The sequence below is a fragment of the Mustela nigripes genome, chromosome 2, assembly GCF_022355385.1.
Source record: "Mustela nigripes isolate SB6536 chromosome 2, MUSNIG.SB6536, whole genome shotgun sequence".
Classification (NCBI taxonomy): Eukaryota; Metazoa; Chordata; class Mammalia; order Carnivora; family Mustelidae; genus Mustela; species Mustela nigripes.
The window spans coordinates 157,975,658-157,997,292 of record NC_081558.1 but is presented as its reverse complement, the minus strand read 5'-3'; the positions used below and the strand labels follow the sequence as shown (position 1 = coordinate 157,997,292).

Sequence of the window (21,635 nt, the reverse complement as noted above, 5' to 3'; positions counted from 1 at the left end):
TTTGAGTTATATTCCATTTCTCTTAGTCATTATTTGTGTTTAACAGAACCATCTGCACCTTTCCAGTAGTTTTTGCTTTATGTACTTACTTACTATAAATAAACTTGCCGAATACAGATTTATGTGGTTATTTTCTTCATAAACTGTGCCTTTTATCAGTACAGTATCTCTTTAGTATCAATGCTGTCACTTTTTTTTTCTATTTTCCTTTTGTTTGCATTGGCGTGATGTCTTTTATGCCCACCATTTTACAAAGTTTTCTCTTTAACTTTGTCATAGGTCTTACTCCTGTAATGTAATTTGAGTGGTTCATGTTTTTAAACTCATTCTGACATCTGTCTTTAATGGGAGTATTTTGTCCATCCACATTAAATGCAATAAATGATGCATTTGTTTTTATCTCTTCTAATTACTTGTATTTTCTTATTTTATATTCTTGTTTCCTTGTTACCTTTTTCATATATATTTTTTTTTAATCAAGTGGGTCTGCATTCTATGTTCTCCTTGCTAATACTGAGGTTCTCTAGGGTACACTATTGTATTCCTTTCTTTACCTCCCTTTTCTGCTCTAATGAACACTTTTTCCCCACTCATGAGATTCTATCTCCTTTTCCTTTCCCCCTAAATAGATGAGATCTTTATGATACGTTCACTTTCTTCCCACTTCTCAACCTTCTCTCATCACTACTCATTTTCCTCCTCTTTTATTTTCCTTCTGCCCATCCCCTCCATCAACTCAGTTTTATTTTGTTTTGTTTTGTTTTTCCTAAGATTTTATTTATTTAAGAGAGAGAGAGAGAGAGGGAGAGAGAGCGCACAAGTTTGGGTGGGGGAAGGAGCAGGGGGAGGAGCAGAGGGAGAGGCAAAAGCAGGCTCCCCACTAAGCAAGGAGCCTGATGAAGGACTCCAACCCAGGACCCTGAGCCTAAGGCAGACACTTAACCAACTCAGCCACCCAGGCACTCCCAACTAAGTTTTCATCAGACAGTTTAGTACTTTAAGAAGTTTCTTTACAGAAATTTGGTACTTTTATTTCGAAAGTCTGAAATTATGCTTTTACATATTTACTAGTTATCTATCTTTATTACTTTTAAAAATAGTTTTTATTTATTTTTAATTTTACTTAAGTGATCTCTATGCCTGACATGGGGCTTGGGACTCATGACCCCAAGATCAGGAGTCACATGCACTAATTGACCCAGTCAGGTGCCCCAGCTTTATCTCCTTCAGTTTTTCCACTGGGTTGCTCAATTGAGATATGCTTTTTATTAATATCTGAAATTCTTTTTTGTTCTGAATTTGAGTTTCCTTAAATTTTCTTTTCCCCAAATTCAGGTTGTATTTGCCAACAGCACCTGCTGCTTAGAGTATGTACTCTCATTTTCCTACCTGATCTTCCTAACTCCCTCACTAGTAGGTCCCCTTAAATGGATAGTTATTTTTCACTGATCGCTCACTGGAGCTCAGTTCTGGTTACTGTAGCATGCTCAATGGCAGAGGTGAAATGCAAAGGTAGAATCTGTTGGTTCCCTGCGGAGGCATAAGGAAAAAGATATTTTTTGTCCTATCTATTTCTTTTCAGTCTCAGGGACAGAAAATTCAGCCAGCACGTTTAGAAACTTTGGCTTATTTGTCAGTGGGGGAGATTTAGATACTTAAATGACAAATACTGGTATTTTCCCCCTAGTGGTTCACACATCCCTGAAGCCCAAGCTCTTCCTCTCAATGTCTACTGTTTTCTGATCTTTACCTCTGAATTCCAGTACTGTTCTCTAGTTGTTTACCCAAGTGAAAGTAGAAGTTTCAAAGCAGTATCTCTGCCCGGGGTGTCATGGCAACTGTATTCAGAAAGACAGTCAGGAATTGGAAGTGAAGGGGAAGATAGCCATATGTGTAGGTCACCTTGTTTTCAGAATCCTTAATTTTAAAAATGTTGTAGGTAGGGAGGTATGTGGATCTGGGTTGTGTTTAGGACTTCATTATATGATGATTGTCAAGAACCAATACTGTCCTCAAAAAACATATTCCTAAATATATAAAAATGACAGTGTGTTCTCTTTATGCTTTTAGATACAGATCCCAAAATATACTACAGCTATTAATCACTTGAAGTAAGCTTTAATGCAATCCCAGCTTTAATTATTTCAGGACATAATTATCTTTTGTTTTAGAAACAGTTTCAAATCAATGTGTTGTAGTTTCCATTAGTAGAAAGACAAATTATGACTTTGCCCAACCATGTAAGTTTCCCAAAATCCAACTAGTAAGTCTTATAAATATGAAAAAGCATGTCAGTGTTATGTAGGAATTAAACATGCACTCTGCATGGTGGTTACCTCACATTATCCTCCATATTGCTCACAGCCCAATAACCATTTTTGCTTTCTGGAAGAGCTAATAATATCACCTAACATTAAAGTGTTTCTCTGGACTAGACTTCTAAACAACTTAGACATTAAGGTAAAATAAGCTAATACTCTATTCCTTAATTTTATGAACTTCTACAAACTTTTTTTTAAGAATTAAGAACCTCATATAAAATGTTCAAAATCTCAATTGCAATCTACTAAGTGCAAAAAATACTGTGGGTTATTTGTCCTATTATCCAGATAGGAATCATATAGGATATGAAATTTGGGTTTCATCCTTGAATCACTAGGTAATGTAATTCTGTGTACTCTATTCAACACAATATCCTGAATTGATTGTAATAGATTTGCTTTACCATTGATGGGTGGTATCTGATATATTTCTTTTCTGAATCACAGTAAATATAATTTTATATTGAAACTTCTGCCATGACAGAATTTCATTAAGTATCTAAAAGAATGAAAGATCATGAGCATGTAGAAAATGTTTGGGCCTTAAAGTACAGAGAAGGCCTCTGATAGTTAATAACAATTTTAACAATGCTAAATTTGAACCGGTCAACAGAAAATAAGGAAATAGATAGCCTGGAAAGCGAGGATCCAAGTACTCTTCCTAAGACAGCTACAGAGGAGCCTGGTCAACACTGAATCACTCCAGTGTACCAGATACTATATTCAGCACTAGAGCTTTAAAGAGGAAAAAAACATGGCACTTGCCCTTAAAAAAGCACAGTTCAGTGCTACCTTTCCTGAATGATGAATATCAAAGAATTTGAGTCATGAGTTAAACAGCATATAAAATATTGAACTGAAATTTACTTTATATTAGATATACCCATTTTTACATAATAAAACTCATCATTACACAAATAATAGAACAGAGGTATTATATATAACATGCAATTATAGAAAAGCAACAATCATTTATTTTCGGTTTTTATACACCTTGGAAATTCACTTCATAACAAATGTTGAGAATATAATGCCAAATATCTGAATCAGAAAAGCCTGGAAACCTGTTTTTTTCCATACTGTTTTTCAGCTTAAATTTTAATACAGTATTGCCTTGTTCTCAACCCTTTACTAGGACAAGAAAGATTATTGAGAGCATGAGTTTTCAAAGGTATTTCTCTAAGGGTCATATATATAAAGAAAGGTCAGATGCAAACAACATAGCTGTTAAAAAGACTAGGTACCAAAAGATGCCAAAAGAACAAGAACAAGAGTATCCATGACAATGAACCTGAAGGGGAAAGGTATCATGTATAAACTGAATATTATCTTTCTACCTTCACAATATATTGTTCTTAGTGAGGTGACCATTTAAAACATGCAAAATGATCATTGCACTGTATTTCCTACTGCACTGAAGAGTCTGAAGAAAAGACCACAGATACTGTCATAAGAAACAGTAAAGACCTATAAGTAGTGGGGCAGCACTTTGATTGTTCTTTGTCTTCACTCCGATAGTCCAACTCATATGATACAGCTCAACAATGAGTATTATCTCTTAAAAACCTTTGAAGTCTCTAGTACCTTTGTAGACAAAGGGCATGGCATATATAGCTGTTTATAATTGGCTTAATGTTTTTAAAATTATTTGCAGTAACAAAAATTCACTTTAAAAGTTGTTATAGTTCCCTTTTCATTAACTCATGTTGACGATCCTAAATATAATCCAAACTCATGTATGCTAAATTAACTGGGGCTGGTCATGTGAGCATATAACTCTAACAGAAATGCATTTATCCTATCAAATAAGATTGAAGCTTTCTTTCAGTATAGTGACAAATTAAGGAAAAGTTACAGTTACATAAGAGAAGTCTAGACTCTATTCCACCTTAAGCCTTGTGGAGCCTGGTTTAAAACTCCAATACTGTGGAAAGGAGATCAAAAGCTAAGTTACATAATGAAATGAAATTACAGTATTAGTTATTTCATCATTCACATTCTTAGAAAAGCTAACAGGTGTTTTCTTATACTTGAAAACCGGACAGCAGGCAGCAAATAATGTCCCCGGAAATAGTGATTTCAGAATTGAGTGACACACAGTAGATACTCAATAAATGACAGCTATTCTCAGATTTACCACATAAACTTCTGTGCTAAACTGCATTTCTTTGAGATAGACCTACACTTACTGCCTAATTTTTATTACTGATGACCATGTTTTTTTGTGTGTGCCAAAAACACAGCAATCTTTGTATCCTAAACTCTGGGTGGCACCTACTTAAGCCAGGTGCTGCTTTCTGAAACAAACAAGAGGACAAACAATATACATAAAGGCCTTCCAAAGTCAGCAAAATCTGTCCCACTTTTGAAGATACTGTTTCTGTTCTGCCTCAACCTTTTTTCCTGTATGATTCCCTGGTTCTTGTTACTCAATATCTGCTTAGATTTAGTTCTCTTCTTTGACGTCTACCTTCCAAGTTTCCCAGTATCTAATGCTTCCTTTGCCTTGCTCCTACTCGATTTCCTCAGCTTTTTTTGACATGTTACCCAGCTCCACTTGTTGTCCACAGAATCAAATCAGGCAGCAGCTACCCAGTCCATCCATTGTAAAACCTTTAGACAAATTCCCTCTCAGCATTTGTAATTCTAGACTGGAGAGTTACATTTTAAAAACAGACTCTACCCTAGCAACCATTTCTCCCACTTATAGCTTTCACCCTGTGCCCTTTTCTGAAGCCTTCTCCAAATCCACTACGCCTTTCTTGAAATAAAATTACCTGTACTAATCTGGGCAAGCACTAAGTGAAAATGGTCCCAGAATAGAGTCATGGTGAGGTGGTGCTTAAGAATTTAGGCTGAACTTGAGTTTGAATCTCCAGCTGTTATGTACTAGTTGTGTGACTTTGAAAAACTTACTTAACTTTTATGAGTCTCGGCTTGCTTACCTTTAAAAATGCCATAGTAAGGGGCGCCTGGGTAGCTCAGTGGGTTAAAAATGCCATAGTAAAAGTACATGTCTCATAGGATTATGGAATTAATGGGAAAATATGCAGCTATAACCAATTCCTAGTATAGAGTAAGCGCTCAATATATGTTACCTGCTGTTGTTATTGTTATTATTTTAGTACAATGACAGATGTATTTTATTTCATTTTCACTATGTTTCCTACCAATAACTCTTTTGGCACAGTGCCTTTAGAATAGAGTTTACATTAATTCCTCAATATATGTGCCAGGTTTCAGCTAAGTAATAGTCTAAAATCCGCTTCCCTTCTAAATATCCCTTAGTATATTTTTTCCTCTATTTGCATGCATTGAAGCACTCATATCATCTTTTGTGCCCTACAGTGGAACTAATCATTTTCTTGCCATTTCTCACTATTGGCTAGGTATTTGGTAGGCCAGAATAGTTAGCATTACCTACTACACTGGAAAATTTACATATATTCCACCTCTGAGGAGATTTATAAAACATTTATAATTAGTACCAGAGCATCTACAGCTCTGGGAGGGTATAGGGAAGAGGAAGGATCCAGGGATTGTAGAGCTTTCTCGAGATTGTGGTTTCCATTTGTGAATAGGTAAAGTATGTGATGTTTTTTAGTCTCTCACTACCATTCCAGCAAAGGAAATGTGAGTCAGTTAAAAAGAAACTGAGAGTGAAGTTTTAAATGAAAAGTTTGAGGTTATCACTAAATAAATACCTACAAGCAGGTACAAATGAATTCTGTATGGCCTTGTTTCTATATATGACAGTACTATATTTGCTAGGTCTTTTCTAACACAGATTCTTTCTACTTTTCTTCATCAAATAAGAGTCAACTTTCTTTGTCTCCTTTTCATCCGTTCTATGTGAATCTATTTCTGGATAGGTATAATGTAGGATCAAAACTCAAATGCAGGAGTTAATGGCTCCTGAGTACTCAGAGTATATTTCTTGCTTAGAGAAACACAAAAACCAAGTTCACCTTTCTTCTTTGAAAAATGTATTTATTTCTCTATCTATATATTTCATAGAATGATAAAATGACTGAGTTAGTTCATTCTGTTATTACCCACTTTTTCCAGTTAAGCAACTCTATGTGGAATAAAATGCAAGGAATCCTGTTTATAAATTCTGTTAACAACATAGCTTCACGAGAGTATAAATGAGCTGAGGAAAAATTCATGAAAAATAGTAAGTTTATTATAGTTATAAACAAAGATTATAAGTACTTAATTTTTATGTATCTATACTTATATAGATATGCTATATTTGAAAGCAAGTATCACTAAAATGAAACTTGTATCAAGGACTAAAAGTAAAAAGCAAAATCAAATATTTTACATGTGCTCTTTCCCAGTACCTAACATATCACTTCCAGTCATTATATTTAAAGCTAAAATAAGGATCCAAGTGTCAAAAGAAACATGATGATATTATTAAGCTGGAAGAAACCCTGAAGATGAAGAGGGCAGAGATTCAGATTATGTGACAGGCCCAAGATGATACAACTGGGCAGCACTAGGCCTGGAACAATCTCTCCTAACTCCACATCTGAGATTTCTGACAATGTGCAATAATATAAAAGTTAAATCTAACAGATGAGGGATTAATAAAAAGATTAGATGTTGTCCCCTCAAGCTGAAAACCTTTGGATTTAATAACTTCTACTTACATGATTTTGTATTACTAGGAAAATAAGTTTTAAATAACATAAAATTGTAAAAACTGTCGAGAAGTAATGAAAACTACAAAGAAAATTTATGCTTTTCCTTAAATCAGAACCATGGAAACGGGTATTTTTTAATGTCTAAATAAAGCCAGAGATTTATTGGTTCTCTGTGCATGTATGGTAGTGGGTTTTGTTTTGTATTGTTTTGTTTTACAAATTGTTAAAGGTTCTTCCAATTTCCCTGTGCAATGGTAATCTGTGTTCTAAAAATGGGGGGACACAGAAAATTAATTTCTGATAATTAGAAAGTACTTAACTATGAACATATAAGCCTCTAGAAACTTACTAATGACAGTACGAAAATGGTACTAAGAATTTCAAAACTAAAAATCTAAATCTTTTTAATATTTTCTGAATTTAGAAATAACATCTTTTAAAAAGTCAAAAGTAATTGAAAAAGAGATTAAATCAGTAAACCAATTGTGTATATTTTTCCTGAAGTGCATATTCATGAGCTGACAGTAGAAACAGGCTGGCTGCTTTGTTTGACTATAGTTCTGTTTACCTCATACTGTCAAGAATGGATTTTGACACTCACAGTATTAATATTGCTATTTTTATTGATATAATTAGCACTGCTATAAATAATTCTTCAGTCTGCTATATCTAAGTATATCATTCTAATCATCAATATTAGGACTTCTTTTTCCTAAATGGTGATTTGGAAATAGAACGCTGGCTCAAAGAACCACAGTAACCTCATGATGTGGAAGGTACGGAAAAAAAAAACCTTGCCCTGTCAATAGAGACTACTGTTTTGTGTAGAACTTCACTAAACAAACTAGTTTATATTTGTTTGAAACTGAAGTTTCTCACCAATCTGCTGTTTCAATTTCACATCACACCATATTGTACCTAAAACAGGCAATCTGGATTCCTGTTGCTACTTCCCCCCCACCCCACCCCCAAACAGTTCAGGAATGGGTTTGAAATACAAGGCTTGAATATATAAAGCAAAAGAGTTAAGACACCCAAAATTCATAATGGGTGGGTGAAAATAAGTGTGCTTGAAGTCATTTGTGTAACTGCTAGTGGGTGGCCCACTTGTGAGTTTTTGATCATCACATGAAAGCAAAATCAAAACATATTTTATCATGCCCTGGATCACATCAGCTGCAATGATAACCTTATCTAGACCTTGAGTAGTTGTTCACAAAACAAAGTGGGGTGACTGACCCAGTGCATATTCAACATGGAGTACGAAGGCCAAAACAAAATGACAATACAATTCAAAACAAGTTTGTAGATATTTTAGACTAGTATATTAAACCTTTCTTTGTCTCCATCACTTGACAGATGGTTAGCCTTCACACAGCCTAGTATCTCTGGCAAAGAAATGACTGTGTCTAGCCAATAACACCCCAAATTTTTATTTAAAATGCAGTGTACACATACTTACACTTACCTTAAAAATATGAATATTAATAGTCATTTGATTTTATTGCTTATTATTATAAAAATCTGACAGATATCAAGATTTGTCTTTTGCCCTATGAACATCCATTTTTGAAACTTTCAATTGTCCTGTAAATCCAGGATTCTAAGAACTCTTCACTTTAGATTTCATTAATTTCAGGGGATGCTTGCTAATCATGCTTCAAAAAAAAACTTCCAGTAACTTTTAATCCAAAATTATTACAAAATTTACAAAGATTTAATTAGCTTATGTTTCCATGTTGCTTGGAGCAAAGTTTGGGTAGGTAACAGTGAGTTAAACAAAATCACCTGGGAACATATTAAGGACCACGAGGCAGGACTGAAATTATTTATCCAATATGGAAATATGTCTTTTTTCAAAAATGCTCATATATAAATGTATACTCAGATACAGATAAACACACATTAATCAACCATTAAAAATAGAAAAAGCTCTTCGTTTTTTAACATTCTAGCAACCATTCTTCCACTTTGCTGTTTAAAAAAAGTTTTCATCTAAGACAATGTATTCCATTAGTATAGCCTCTGCTTTACTTCCTAAATCTTCCTATTTATACCTTTCATATGCTGGCAGGTCTGTATACAAATAGCCCGAAGCAACCTCGACTGTTCTCTAAAGTGCATTAATACGTACCCTTTCTGGAGGAGATGATTATGCTACAAATTAGCATAAATAGAGATCTAATGTAGGTATAGAAATTCAAGCCCTTCACAGCAGGGGATGGGAGGACTGGCGGTGGGAGAATTGTGTTTAAAAAAAAAAAAAAAGAAGTTATCCTACCTAAGAATGAACACTGATTTGGCTAACAAAGTAAGACTCACTGGGACAAAGAAAAATAACGAAAAATCAGAACTTGTTATTTTAGAACTCTGAACTAGGTTTTGGAAAGGTGAGACACCCACTATTTAAAGCAACAAACTCAGTGTTAAATCATACACTCCGTTAACCAAGCACCAAGTTTCCTTCTGTTAGAAACCTAGGATTTTTACACCTACAGACTAAATGATTAAAGTAATGCTAAAATCTCTGTAATGTTCCTCTTGCATTACAAATGGTCTATTAAATCAGAGAAGTGCCAATCAAATGCTTTTGTAGTTTGAAAGAAAGGTTTAAATAACAAAGCATTTTTTGCAGGCCTCTCTCTTTCTCTCTCTTTAATGTCACCTATAAATTAAATACAACAAATTTCCATCTTCTCTGGATAAAACCAAAACTGAAAAAGATTTAGGCAGTTCATTTTTCAGATATACTCCTAAAACAAATTCTTACTGAAAAATTAAGATATTCTATCTTATATTTCACCACAATTTGCTAACAGGATAAAAAGCTCCATCGGAATTTTACAGTAAATTCCAAGACACAGATTTTTTTTAACATAAAGTAACATTTTATTTATTTCATAGTTATGCTTAAAATTATGAAAAAAATAAAACCTCTATCAGTTAAAAAGATCTACTGAAACGTATGGAGAACGTTTCACAACAAAAACTAAGGGTACAAGTAAAGTTAGCTCTTCCTTTCTTACCACTGGCAATTAGTAAACAACTCCCTGCTCCTCAAACGTCTGTAAATTCTCTCAAATTGTACTCTCTAAAATGAAAAAACTGGTAGGTTTTAAAATTGCATGCAAAAATCTCTTCTCCTAGCAATCTGAAGTATGCAAACTATATGTGACATTAGAACATAAACTCCACAAAGGCAGGTTATTTTATATATTGTTCACTGTTACATCCAAAGTGTCTAGAACAATTTCATAAATTTAAACATCCATTTCAGAAAAGCATGATTATTTCAGAGAATAAAGCAGAGCCCATCAAGCTCCACTTCTGTATTCCAAATGTTTTAAATAAGTCTCTCTTTGTCACTCATTCTAAAATATTTGAGATAATTTGTAATTCACTTATAAATTTTAGATCCTTTACAGTAAGCAAGTTGTATCTTTTAATGCTCTTCTAAATTGACCTAATTATTCAGTCAAGCCTTTTTTTCTGCGAAGTCCAATTGGTTAGAAAGCCCTCTTCAGATTTTCACTACTGAGATAAAAATAATTCATTTAAAATGGATTTTTCCTTAGATTTTTATTCCAATACCAAGTAGTCAAACTCATATTAATTTGATGGTAAGATTAGTTGGATACCTGTGGGTCACAAAAACTTTCTGAATTAACTCTATAGTAAACCGGCACCACATCTAGTAGTTCTAAACATACCCCCAAAATTATAACTTTTACACATAAGTTTTTCTTTTCTCTAAACTCATACTGTCTTTCAGTAGCTAGTGAGTATACATACACATGAACTCTCTTTTGCTGTAGTCGTACTCTTAAAATACTGGCATCTTAACTGAACTAGACAGATAAGCATAAGGACTTCTTCCCAAAGATGGATAAAATTTGACAACTTTTTAATCTTAAACTTTTTTCTTTAGTCTGTTAAAATCGGGACCTCACCATGAAAGGGCGTATTGCTTTGGAGGCTGGTGCACAGTAAACTTGTTCACCTGATCTTCATATGCAAAAGGCCTGTATTCCACTGGTCTGTGAGATCTGAAATCACAAAACCAAAAACACCCAACTGCTGGACTCACTGAGCAGCTAATATATTTCTAGAAAATTCACTTTTCTTCTTCTCACCTGTTTACTTGAGCACCATATATTCTTAAACCTAAAGCCCTCCAAAATTGAGCTCAATGGATATCACAACCACAATTTTAGGAATTAAACCTTGAGGTCTGAACAATGAATAACATCAGGAATTCTTCAAGGGCAATTTCAAAAACTTTTCTGAGGGAAGACCATTCCCAAGAGGGCACAGTGCTATCACCATGCACTATTTGTGCATCAACTTTGATACATTCTGATTGAGAACAAAAGAGCAAACAAAGACTTGAAAAATCAGTGTAAACTGCTTTTTTTTTCCTTCTTTTCCTAGAAATACAGAAATACCTACATGTAAAGCTGAAATGCAGAAAGTAGCCAAATCTGGACTGGTCAAACTTCTATGAGGGGCGTGGGGCGTATATTTTACCTATTCCCATGTGACAGCAAATGGTATCTGGGATTAGGAGCAAGGGGTAAGAAAGTAAACCATTTATTAACTGAATTTGCTAACGTTACTGCTTATTTAAATGTAGTGTTCACAGCTATGGAATTTTTTTTACAAAATGTTAGTTCGTCGCAATTTGTTTTAAAACTTTAGATGGCAACAAGTTACGACAGTAACTTTAGGACAGAACTAGCTTGAAAACATGGGATAACGAGTAGTCCTGATAATTTTATTAGCTGAAACTTACACACGATCACACAAAGAGAAAATCTCTCGCCTTTAGCTTCATCTTGGTATTTTCAATGGCTAGAGTAGTGAAGACAGTTTTCACACGTCTAGAAAGTTGACGTGTTCAATTTAGCTGAGGCCAAATGCTGATTCTGAGGATATTATTTAACCCACAGACTTCCAAATTACTTCCTGTTTCAATTAGATTTTTATTAGAGAACTGTCATCTTGCTACTGACCCCATTCAGCAGGGTTCAGTGTTAAGAGACCAGCAGATTACCGCGGTAGGTAGTGTAGCTGTACGCCATATTGTGTTTTTCGCTAATGTTTATAGTTTATGTGTGTGCTTAGCATATGTTTGTGCAAGTGTGTTTATCAATAGAACTTTTAGAAAATCCCTGCCTCCTGCCTCTTCAGCATCCTTAACAAGGATAACAGCTGCGGGGGGAGTGGTGCGGGGGTGGGGGGGGGAGGGAGCGTGGGAGGAGGCGTGGGGTGGGTGGTGGAGAGGATCAGAAAGCCACACAGACAGTAATGCATTAAACAATGTGGGAGAGTGCGTTTCTTTTAAACTTTCAAAAAGCTTCCAACCGTTCTATCTCAGCTATCGAAAAGCGTAAACATTTTTTTAAATGTTTCCAAAAGGGCCCAAAGGAGGAGAGAAAGGAGAGGCGTGTCTTCCCTTCCCAAGCCCCCTCCTCTAGAGTCGTAGCAGCGAAGCAGGCGGGGGCCGGTAGCTTCGGTGTCTGGAGGGGCGTCCAGCGGCTCTGGGGCCAGGACACCTCCCGCCCAGTTCTCTGAAGACGCTCCAGAGACCGCGAGAGCCACGGCAAGCGGGGGAGGGCGAGGAGGGAGGGGGCGGAAGACAAGCCGGCGCCTCTAGCAGCTCCTGAGCCCCGGCTAGTCCCCCTCAGCTCCTCTTCTTGGAAGCGGCAACTCCAGGCGCAGGGAGTAGAGAAAAGAAGGCAGAAGACACGTTTCCAGCTGCGGGACGGCCCGCCCGCTCCAAGGACCCGGGACCCTCCCGCAATCCCTCCCTCCCCGCCGGGTCGCGCGAGGCCGTAGCCGCCGCCCGGCGCGAGGAGGGGTGCCCAGGGGGAGGGGGCGCGAGCGGGGCGGGGCGCGGGGGCGCGCGCGCTCGGCCAGTCGGCAGCCCGCGGGCTCGCCACTCTTAACTCGTTCCCTCAACCCCACCCCAGTCCCCTCCTTTCCCGTCCCGTCGCCCCCTACTCCAGTGCCTCGCAGACGCCTCATCCCTCTCGCACGCACACACCCCTCCCTCCCGCCCGCCCCACAACAAATTAGAGTTTTGGGGGTTACCTCCTCGCGCTCTTTAATCTTCTTTCCTCAACTCCTAAACTTCCCCCCGCCCCTACTTCTTCGGCAGAAGGCCCACATTGGGTGCCTCACGCCGCGAACCCTCTATCTTTTTCCGCTATTGGGTTGTTCTTATGCCACTCTTGACTTCAGTGAGCCAATAAGAGTGGGACGCCCCTCGTGAGGTTGCCGCCCATAAACAAAATGCACTCTTCCTCCTCCTCTCCCCGTCCCCGCCCCCATCTGCTGCTTTCCTCATCTCTACCACCTTCGATTGGGCTAGAAGAGGCCCAATCCGCTATCTCAAACATCCATTGGGGCACGGAAACGTCGCTCAGAGAATTGTTAACAGGCGATTGGTCGGCAGACTTCCCACTCCCCCCCACCTCTGCCGCACCTTCGCCCACTCTGGAGAGGTCAATCGTAACTCGTCGTTCAGTGATCCGAGAGGTGGAGGGCTATTGGTTGAGAGCGCCCGTCAGACCGGATTGGAGTGAACCATGATTGGTCAGCACCGACACGAGCAGGTTTGGTTGTCTACTCCTCCGCTCCTCCTCCCCTTTTCCTCCACACCCCGCCCCCTCCCGACTGCTTTTACTTTCTACGCATTTCTATTTCCTCCTTTATTTATTTATTTGCGATAAACTTAAATGACCCGGCGACGGAGGCGGGACTCGCGGCGAGGCCGAGGATGACGAGGGACGGCCTGGGGCCAATTGCCGAGGGGGCTGCGGGCTGAGGGGCAGCTTCGGTGGCCAGTGAGAGGCAGGTGTCTGGAGCGCGCTAGGCCTGTGGAGCCGGGATGCCCCAGCGGAGGCGGCGGTTACCCGCTGTCTGGCGCGGCGAGCTGGCGGGGGGAGCCGCGGAGGGGAGGAGGGGGTGTCGCTGTCGCAGACAGCTGAGGCAGCGGGATGGAATCTGGATCTAGGGAGGTGGAAGGAAAGCGGGAGCGAGGGTCTGACGAGGCGGTGGCGCGCAAGGCCACGCTAGGTCAGGCTTGATTCCTGCGGGGTAGGCTGCAGGTTGCCAAGCTAGGAGGTCAGCAGAGGCCGCCGAAGCAATGCCAGGGCTCACAGGGAAAATCGGTCCGTTCAGGAGGTTTAGAAAAACACTGTGTGAAACAGTTCGTAGTAAGCCGCCCTTAATAAAAATGAGGATATTATCCTGACGGGAAAAACAGATTATGTTTCTTATTACTAAACGCCTCAAGTACCGACGACACAACCGGAGCCCACAAAATTCAATATCCTGAGGGCGAGAAGGAACAAATAAAGCAACACGGAAAATTAAATGTGGTTCAGATGCTTCAATAAAACCTTCATCCTCGTCCATTTGTCACTCAACATAGCACTCCCCAGAGCCAAATTCTTACCAAGTGTTAGTACAATGCTTAGACATTGGGGGAAAAAAATGAGGCTCAAGGCCAGCAAGATGCTCAGGAAGGATTCCTAAAAAGGGGTAACGTGGGGGAGGGGGTTCCTTTCGCTATACAAAGGAAAAAAATTTTTTCTCTGAAAGAAAGTTGCATTTTTTTAGGGAACTCCTAAGAATTTTTCACAATGAAAGGACTTTATGAAAAATACCATGCATACAAAGAATTTACTATATTTTCAATTTGAAAACAATATTTTTTATGGAACAGGCATTTGGTGTTAAGATCTGAGTTTTATCTAAGACTTTGTTGGCACATAGAGCATGCATTAAAGAAAAAGCTATTCATGACACTAGTTAGAGATGGTGACTTTATTCAGGACCATTGAGATAGGTTTAGATAGATAGGACCACGATGATAGAATTTGGCGGTGGGTCAGGAGATTGGCCTGAACTCCAGCTGCATCATGGGCAAGTGAGAATTTCAGCCAAGGAGTAAGGTGAGGGTCACTGTATGGAAAATTACTACAAGGCAACATTAGAGGTGAGTGGGAATTTTGGCTAACCAACCTAAAATGGTTTTCTTGCTGAAGACAGGCTAGAGTGATCACACATCACCTGGAGAATGGTGAAGGATGTGGAACCTGTTAAAATAGGAAGAGTTACCAGATTGGGATATCTGGGATAGGTCCTTGCTAAACTGACCTAGCAGGGTTCTTGCTAAAACAGGATTTTACAAGGAAGCACACAGATGCCTGCCTTTGATTAGACATCTTTGGCAGGACCTAAACAAAATAAATTGGCCCTGATGAAAAAAAAATGTACAAAGCCTCGACCTTTTAAGTACAATTATATCTATCTTTTGAGGAAAATATGAGTGTCTCAGAATCTATCAAATTACTGAACCAGGTGTGAAGTCTGAAGTCCACTAAAGTGTACAAGTTGCTATTAAATCTGGAAGCTAAAATATTTTAGAATTTGTGTATAAATCTTGGCAGAAAAGTGATGAAGTAACTAACAAATATCCCCTATAGAATAATGAACTTTACATGAGAAAATAGAGTAAAATGTAAGAAAGGTTTTTAAATAGTTAATTGTTTTAACTTTTCCAAGGGACAATGGCCACTCCCTCTATGTATTACTTAAAACTCCTCCTTTTCAGCAAGTTTTTAATGGCATTATTCGATTTACTGGCATTAGACTTGTTAGGATTGTAATGATAAATCATTAGGAAAGCAGTGTAAAATATTTTAATTTATAAATATTTGTGAAGTATTCTAATTTATATCCAGTTTTCCTGATGTGAGAATCTGGAGTTAAAATGCTCTGTCTATAAGGAATACCTCAGGTTTATATTTTATTACAGAGACACAGACCTCAACCACCAAGCCACTCCCCCATCCACTCATAGATGTACAAACATCCTAAAAGATGTAGCAAGAATTCCATAATTGTATCAAAGGGCAACAAAGATGTTTTCCTCCTTTAGCAATTAGCATATCTGAGCAAAGGGATACAGTAAAAATTATGTGGTAACAAAGAATGCAAGGGTGATGAAGGCATGAGTGATAGAAAATGAAAATAAAAGTGATGATTTCTTAGGGAAGAATTTATAAGAAATGTCTTCAGGTTCCTAACCTGTTGCCTTCACAGATCTTAAATAGTATATATTCCCTGAAGTTTCAAAGTGCATTAAAAGAAGCCAAACTCTAGCAGTAGGTTACCAATGGTAACCCTAGGTTACCAACGAGGGCACTTAGACTTTGAATGCTTTATCCATGCCACCAAGGGGCAGAACTTGTTTTCAAACTCAAGTCTCTTTTCCTTATTTCACTATGCCATTTACTCATCCATTCATTCAAGAAATATTAAGGGTATTTCCTCATCAGGTATATTTATGAGGATTTAAAGTCTCCATGAACTTAGAACTAAAGTTACACAAGATTTGACATTTTTCTCCAAAGAGTTTACTGTGTATTAGGATAGATGTAAAGGAATAAATTACTATCCTGTGTACATATGTGATATATGCATGATAATACAGAAGAAAGAATGCCTAACCCTTAAGAATTTGGAAATATTTGCAGTACACTGAATTTATCACTATACTGAATACAAAAGTTAATCAAATTAGATCATGCTTTCAAGGGACTTAGAGTCTAATAAAAGCACTAATTAGACATAAACAGTAAAAAACTATATTACTAATAGAAACAAGAAGAGTCTTAATGATGGAATAAATAAAGTGTTATGGGAAGTCAGAAAAGAAAATGCTGTTACCTCTTGAGGAATGGGGTTAAGAAATCAGGAAAATCTTAATGGAAGAAGTGAATTTTGAAATGGTCTTTGAAGAATGTCTTAAAGAACTTAGCACCTTTCCTCACATAAAACTATATATGAAATACACTTGATTTTTTTTTTTTTTGCCATCTACTCAAAGACAAGTACTACTTTTCTATATTTGTGCTCACTATTAACCTGAGTAGATAATAGCCAATAAAAATATTAAAAGAAAAATGAGTCTTTCATAGTGAAATAAAGTTTAGTTAAACATCAAAATGTGTTAGTATAATGTGCCAGTTATTAATGTTAGACAGTTCCATCCAAAGCAGCTAAAGGGAGATTTCTGTAAGGCCAGTTAAGGCACACAGTAAGGCCAAGTGTGATAGAAGTTATTCAGGCCCTGGATGCTTATTTAAAATTTGCCTTGACACCCTCCACCTTCATGGTAGAAACATGAAGCCCTTTATAATTATTTCACTGGATTTGTAGGGGCTTGTGTTTTCCTAACTTTCTGTACCCAGACATTCATTTCCTTGCATGTTTTCTTTTTTGCCCCAAGCCATTGATTTAAATGGGAAATTCACAGCAGACCTGTAAGTTTCCACCAAAACTTCATTTACATAATGAAAATATAATGGACTTGGTCAAAGATTGTGATATTAGGGAAAGTAGAGGGAGTGGAAAAGAAGAAATCTACTAACTAGTATGGGGTTGGCCCAGGATGTGCAAATGAAAACAGAAGAGAACCCAGAAACAGAATCATACTTATGCATAAATAGCCTTTTGATAATGTTACACATCATCAACACGGATTATTGGGAGAAAAAGAGACATTCGGTAAATAGTATTAGGAAAATAGGGGATAAAGGAAACTGAATCTCAAGTTTACAAAAGATATAAAAATCAGGGGCTCCTGGGTGGTTCAGTCAGTTAAGCCTCTGCCCTCAGCCCAGGTCATGATCTCAGGGTCCTGGGAATGAGCTCCATGTCAGTCAGCCTCCTTGCTCAGTGAGGACTCTGCTTCTTCCTTTCCCTCTGCCCCTCCCCCTCATTCATGCACACTTGTTCTCTCCCTCTCTCAAATGAATAAAATCTTTAAAAAATAAAAAGATATAAAAATCAATTTCAGGTCCTAATAGGGGCTAGATTATGTATTAACCTGCAAATGGGAGATGAACACTATAATTGATGGTTCTGTCTGAATCTCATGACTGGATTCTGGGACGAACACTCTTGGCAAATGAGCACAGGATAAACAAAAACAAATGTATAGCATAGCTAAAAGCCAGGGATCTTCTTAAGTCCTTAGACCCAGTTATGCCTAGGACCAACTATATCCTTATCATTCTTAATTATAACAAGTCAATGATTTTCTTTTAACTGGTTAAGGTGGTTTGAATTGGGTTTGTGTCACTTGCAATGAAACATTTGTAAGTCTTAGTTGATATTCATTGGTAATTTTACAGTTTTATTTACATGGATCACACAAAATTTCATCATTACCACTGAAAACAGTTTATAGTTGTTTTCCACAATTGTAAACAAGGATATTTTTTCCATTACTATTTTTTATTACTTACGTGTAGAAAAATTACTTGTGTTTACATACTGAGTTTATATGAAGCAGCTTAGTAAACACTTTACAGTTATCAGTTACTTCTCTTGATTTTATGTCAAAATTCATATCATCTTATAATAGTGTTAATTTTTCTGTCTTTTTAGTGTTTGTTATCTATCATTTCTTTTTCTTATCTTGTTGACCAGACTGAGAGCAAAATGTTGAATAGTAGTTATGTTATGGTACATCTTTGACTTATTTCTGAATTTTTGATGTGGTGCCTTTCTGTTTCTTGCTTAAAGTTCTGTTAAAGCAGTTGCTGTATATTCATAGTTTCCAAAGTATTATAGCTTAAAAATCATGAATGAGTATTGAAATTTATCAAATATCTTTTCTAAATGTATAAAATAATCATATTTATTTTCCCTTTCTTCTACTAATATATTGAATTACAATGATAGATTGACTCATGCTAAACCATTCTTCCATTTCCAAATAAATTTTTTAATTTTATTACTGTTTTTAAAAGAATGTATTTAATTTACTAGTATTTTTATTTTGGAATTTGCAAACTTCAGAGATTGATGTTCATAGGTAAGATGAACCTTGTTCAGCTTTTATCTAATTTTGAGATTTTTTTAATTGGGCTCGCCTTGTAGATTTAATTAGGAAAATTATGTCTTTTACCATATTTATGGTTTTTATTCTTTTTTTTTTAAAGGATAGATCTTAATCTATTTTCTCAATTCCGTAGTCTTTGGTCACTATGCCTATCTACCTCCTCCTGAGTTATTTCAATAGTTTAAATTTTCTTAGAAAAGCATTCCTTTCCCAAATTCAATTTTTTTCTAATTTTCAAATTTACTTTTTAATTTACATAGTGTTATTTTATTTTTTAATCACTCATCTTTTTTTAAGTGGCCAGAACCAGTGTCTTTGATAGCATCACATTTATTCCTTTGTGAGAGAGATGATTTGATTTATGTATTTGTTTATATACTTGTATTTGCAATTTAATTTCTTTAGCTACAGACATCTAAATCATCTTCCTACACTGGGGCATTTTAGAATTTTGTACCATATCTATTACTATGTCACAAACTATTCTAAAATTTAGTGGCTTAAAACAAACACCGTTTTATTTGTTCCTGATTATATGAGTTAGTAATTTGGGCTGGGTTCAGCTGAGTGGCCTTCTACTGGACTTCCCAGCTATTGAAGCTATCCAGGCTTCACTCCGGATCACGCAAATGTCAAAAGCTCCACGTGTTTCCCTTTTACATTATTAGAGTCACGTTGTCTGTGGTAGGCCTTATTCTCAGTATAAGCACAGATGTAACAGATACTTCCCAGGAAAAAGTAGTTGGCAAATTCAGCTTACCGAAGAGAAGCTCTTTTCTCTCTGGTATTTTAGTTCCTCAATTCTTTTTTGTATCCACAAGTCTCTGGTGTTTTTAAAAAATACAGTTCTGTAATTTATGTAATTTTTTTTTTTTCTAGTTCAAGTGGGAGTTACGGCTTGTTACTATCTCTACATCCTGCCTGGAGGCAGAAATTTAACATTTTAATTTTGATTTCAGATATTTTTCAGTTGTAGAATTTCCATTTGATTCCTATTGATGGAGTCACATCTATGCCGAAATTCTCCATCTTTTCCTCTTACTCTAAACATATTAAACTTATTTAGTAAAACATACTTGTTTAAGTAAAACTCCCACATCTCTTGGTTTGAGTCATTCATTCCTGTTTTTTTTAATATGTCATATAATTTTTTACTGAATGCTGGTATGGTGATGAACAATTATGGAGGCTAAGTGTACACAAGTTGGCAGGCAGATCACTTTGATACTGATGCAGGTGGGTGTTAGTGTTTATTCAAGAACATCTCTTTGAGGAAGATTGATTTCCATAGGCAGAGCCTTTCTGGGGGCACAAATGAAAGACTGGGTGTTTAGAGGTTCCCCATTTTAGCAATCTTTGAACTCCATCCTTTGTCTCTCAAGCAAGAAATTTCTGCTCAGGTGTAGCCTCATAGCTGCCGTTAAAGAATGTCCATAGATATGGTATACATTGGGAAGATACTATTACTTTTGTAACAAATTATCACTAACTTAGTGGCTTCAAAACATAAAATTATTATCTTACAATTCTGGATATCAAAAGTCCAGAATCAGTCTTAAAATCAAGGTTATCACAGGCCTTGTTCCTTCTGGAGGTTCTAGGGGAAAACCTATTTCCTTGTCTTTTCTGATTTCTGGAGGCCACCTGCATTTCTTGGCTCATGGCTCCATCTTCCATCTTCAAAGCCAGCAGCATAGCATTTTCCAATCTCTCTCTACTTCTATTATCTTCTTGTTTTTACTTTGACCTTCTTGTCTTCCTCCTAGGAAGATCCTTGTGACTATATTGAGCCTTCTGGATAATCTGGGGCATTATTCCCATCTCAAGATTCTTACTCACATCTACAAAGTCTCCTTTGTTATGTCACACATTCAGAAGTTCTAAGGATTAGATTATGGAACTCTCTGGTAGAGGGCTAAATATTCATCCTATCACAGAAGGCCTCTTACCATCCTCATCCTCTCAAAAAATCCCAAGGAATATATGGTTCTCATTTTAAGAATCCAATTTAATAGTCTAAACATAACTTCCTAAATCTTAACAAGAGTCCTAGGATAAATCTTTTTTTAAATAAGATTTATTTATTTATTTATTTGACAGACAGAGATCACAAGTAGGCAGAGAGAGGCAGGTGAGGGCGGGGGAGAGCAGGCTCCCGGCTGAGCAGAGAACCTAATGTGGGGCTCCATCCCAGGACCCTGAGATCATGACCTGAGCTGAGGGCAGAGACTTTAACCCGCTAAGCCACCCAGGTACCCCTGGAATAAATCTTTTTTATATAGAAATTCCAAAACCCCAAAACTGAGCCACTCAATTTCTGAGCTCAAAGAGTTCTGCACTAGTTCCTAAGCTATAGACATTAGGGTAGATGAGGTAGAGAAAGCAAGTAGGATTTCTTCATTGCTACATGTTTTGTAGAGAACAGTCCTAAATCCATTCTTCTAAGATCTTTCAAACCCATGCAACAGTCTGGAAATAGCTCAGTTTGTCAAAGATTAATTACATCCCTCTCACAGGCCACTAGAAAATGCATTGGTGTCTAATCCAGAATCACAGCCAGGAAGCTAGAGTCAGAAGAAAGTCCATGAGCCTCACCAAGGTCCTTCTTTGTTCCCCTTTGCAAATTCAGAAGTATATACTCTAAGAGAAAGCTATTTTATTTTTTGTCTATCTGTAATTCACAGAAAGGGACAAAAAGACCTTTGGTGACTTGTTTTTTTTTTCTTGAAAAATATGACT

At 37.1% G+C, this 21,635-nt stretch overlaps 1 protein-coding gene and 1 long non-coding RNA gene across 12 annotated transcripts in view; one reads left to right on the top strand and one right to left on the bottom strand.

Moving 5' to 3' along the window:
- Nucleotides 1-13,129, bottom strand: part of ZBTB20 (zinc finger and BTB domain containing 20) — an 805,287-nt gene extending 792,158 nt beyond the window's left edge. For all 11 annotated transcript variants that reach the window (XM_059391916.1, XM_059391918.1, XM_059391915.1 and 8 more), the window contains exons 1-2: nt 13,067-13,129; nt 10,924-11,019 (exon numbers count right to left, since the gene is read on the bottom strand). The gene's annotated coding sequence lies outside the window, so the exon portion shown is untranslated. The remainder of the gene's footprint in view (nt 1-10,923; nt 11,020-13,066) is intronic.
- A 385-nt stretch (nt 13,130-13,514) lies between these two features.
- LOC132010187 (uncharacterized) overlaps nt 13,515-21,635 on the top strand; it is a 399,643-nt gene continuing 391,522 nt past the window's right edge. Inside the window, exon 1 of the long non-coding RNA XR_009402191.1 lies at nt 13,515-13,590. This is a non-coding gene — a long non-coding RNA (uncharacterized LOC132010187). The remainder of the gene's footprint in view (nt 13,591-21,635) is intronic.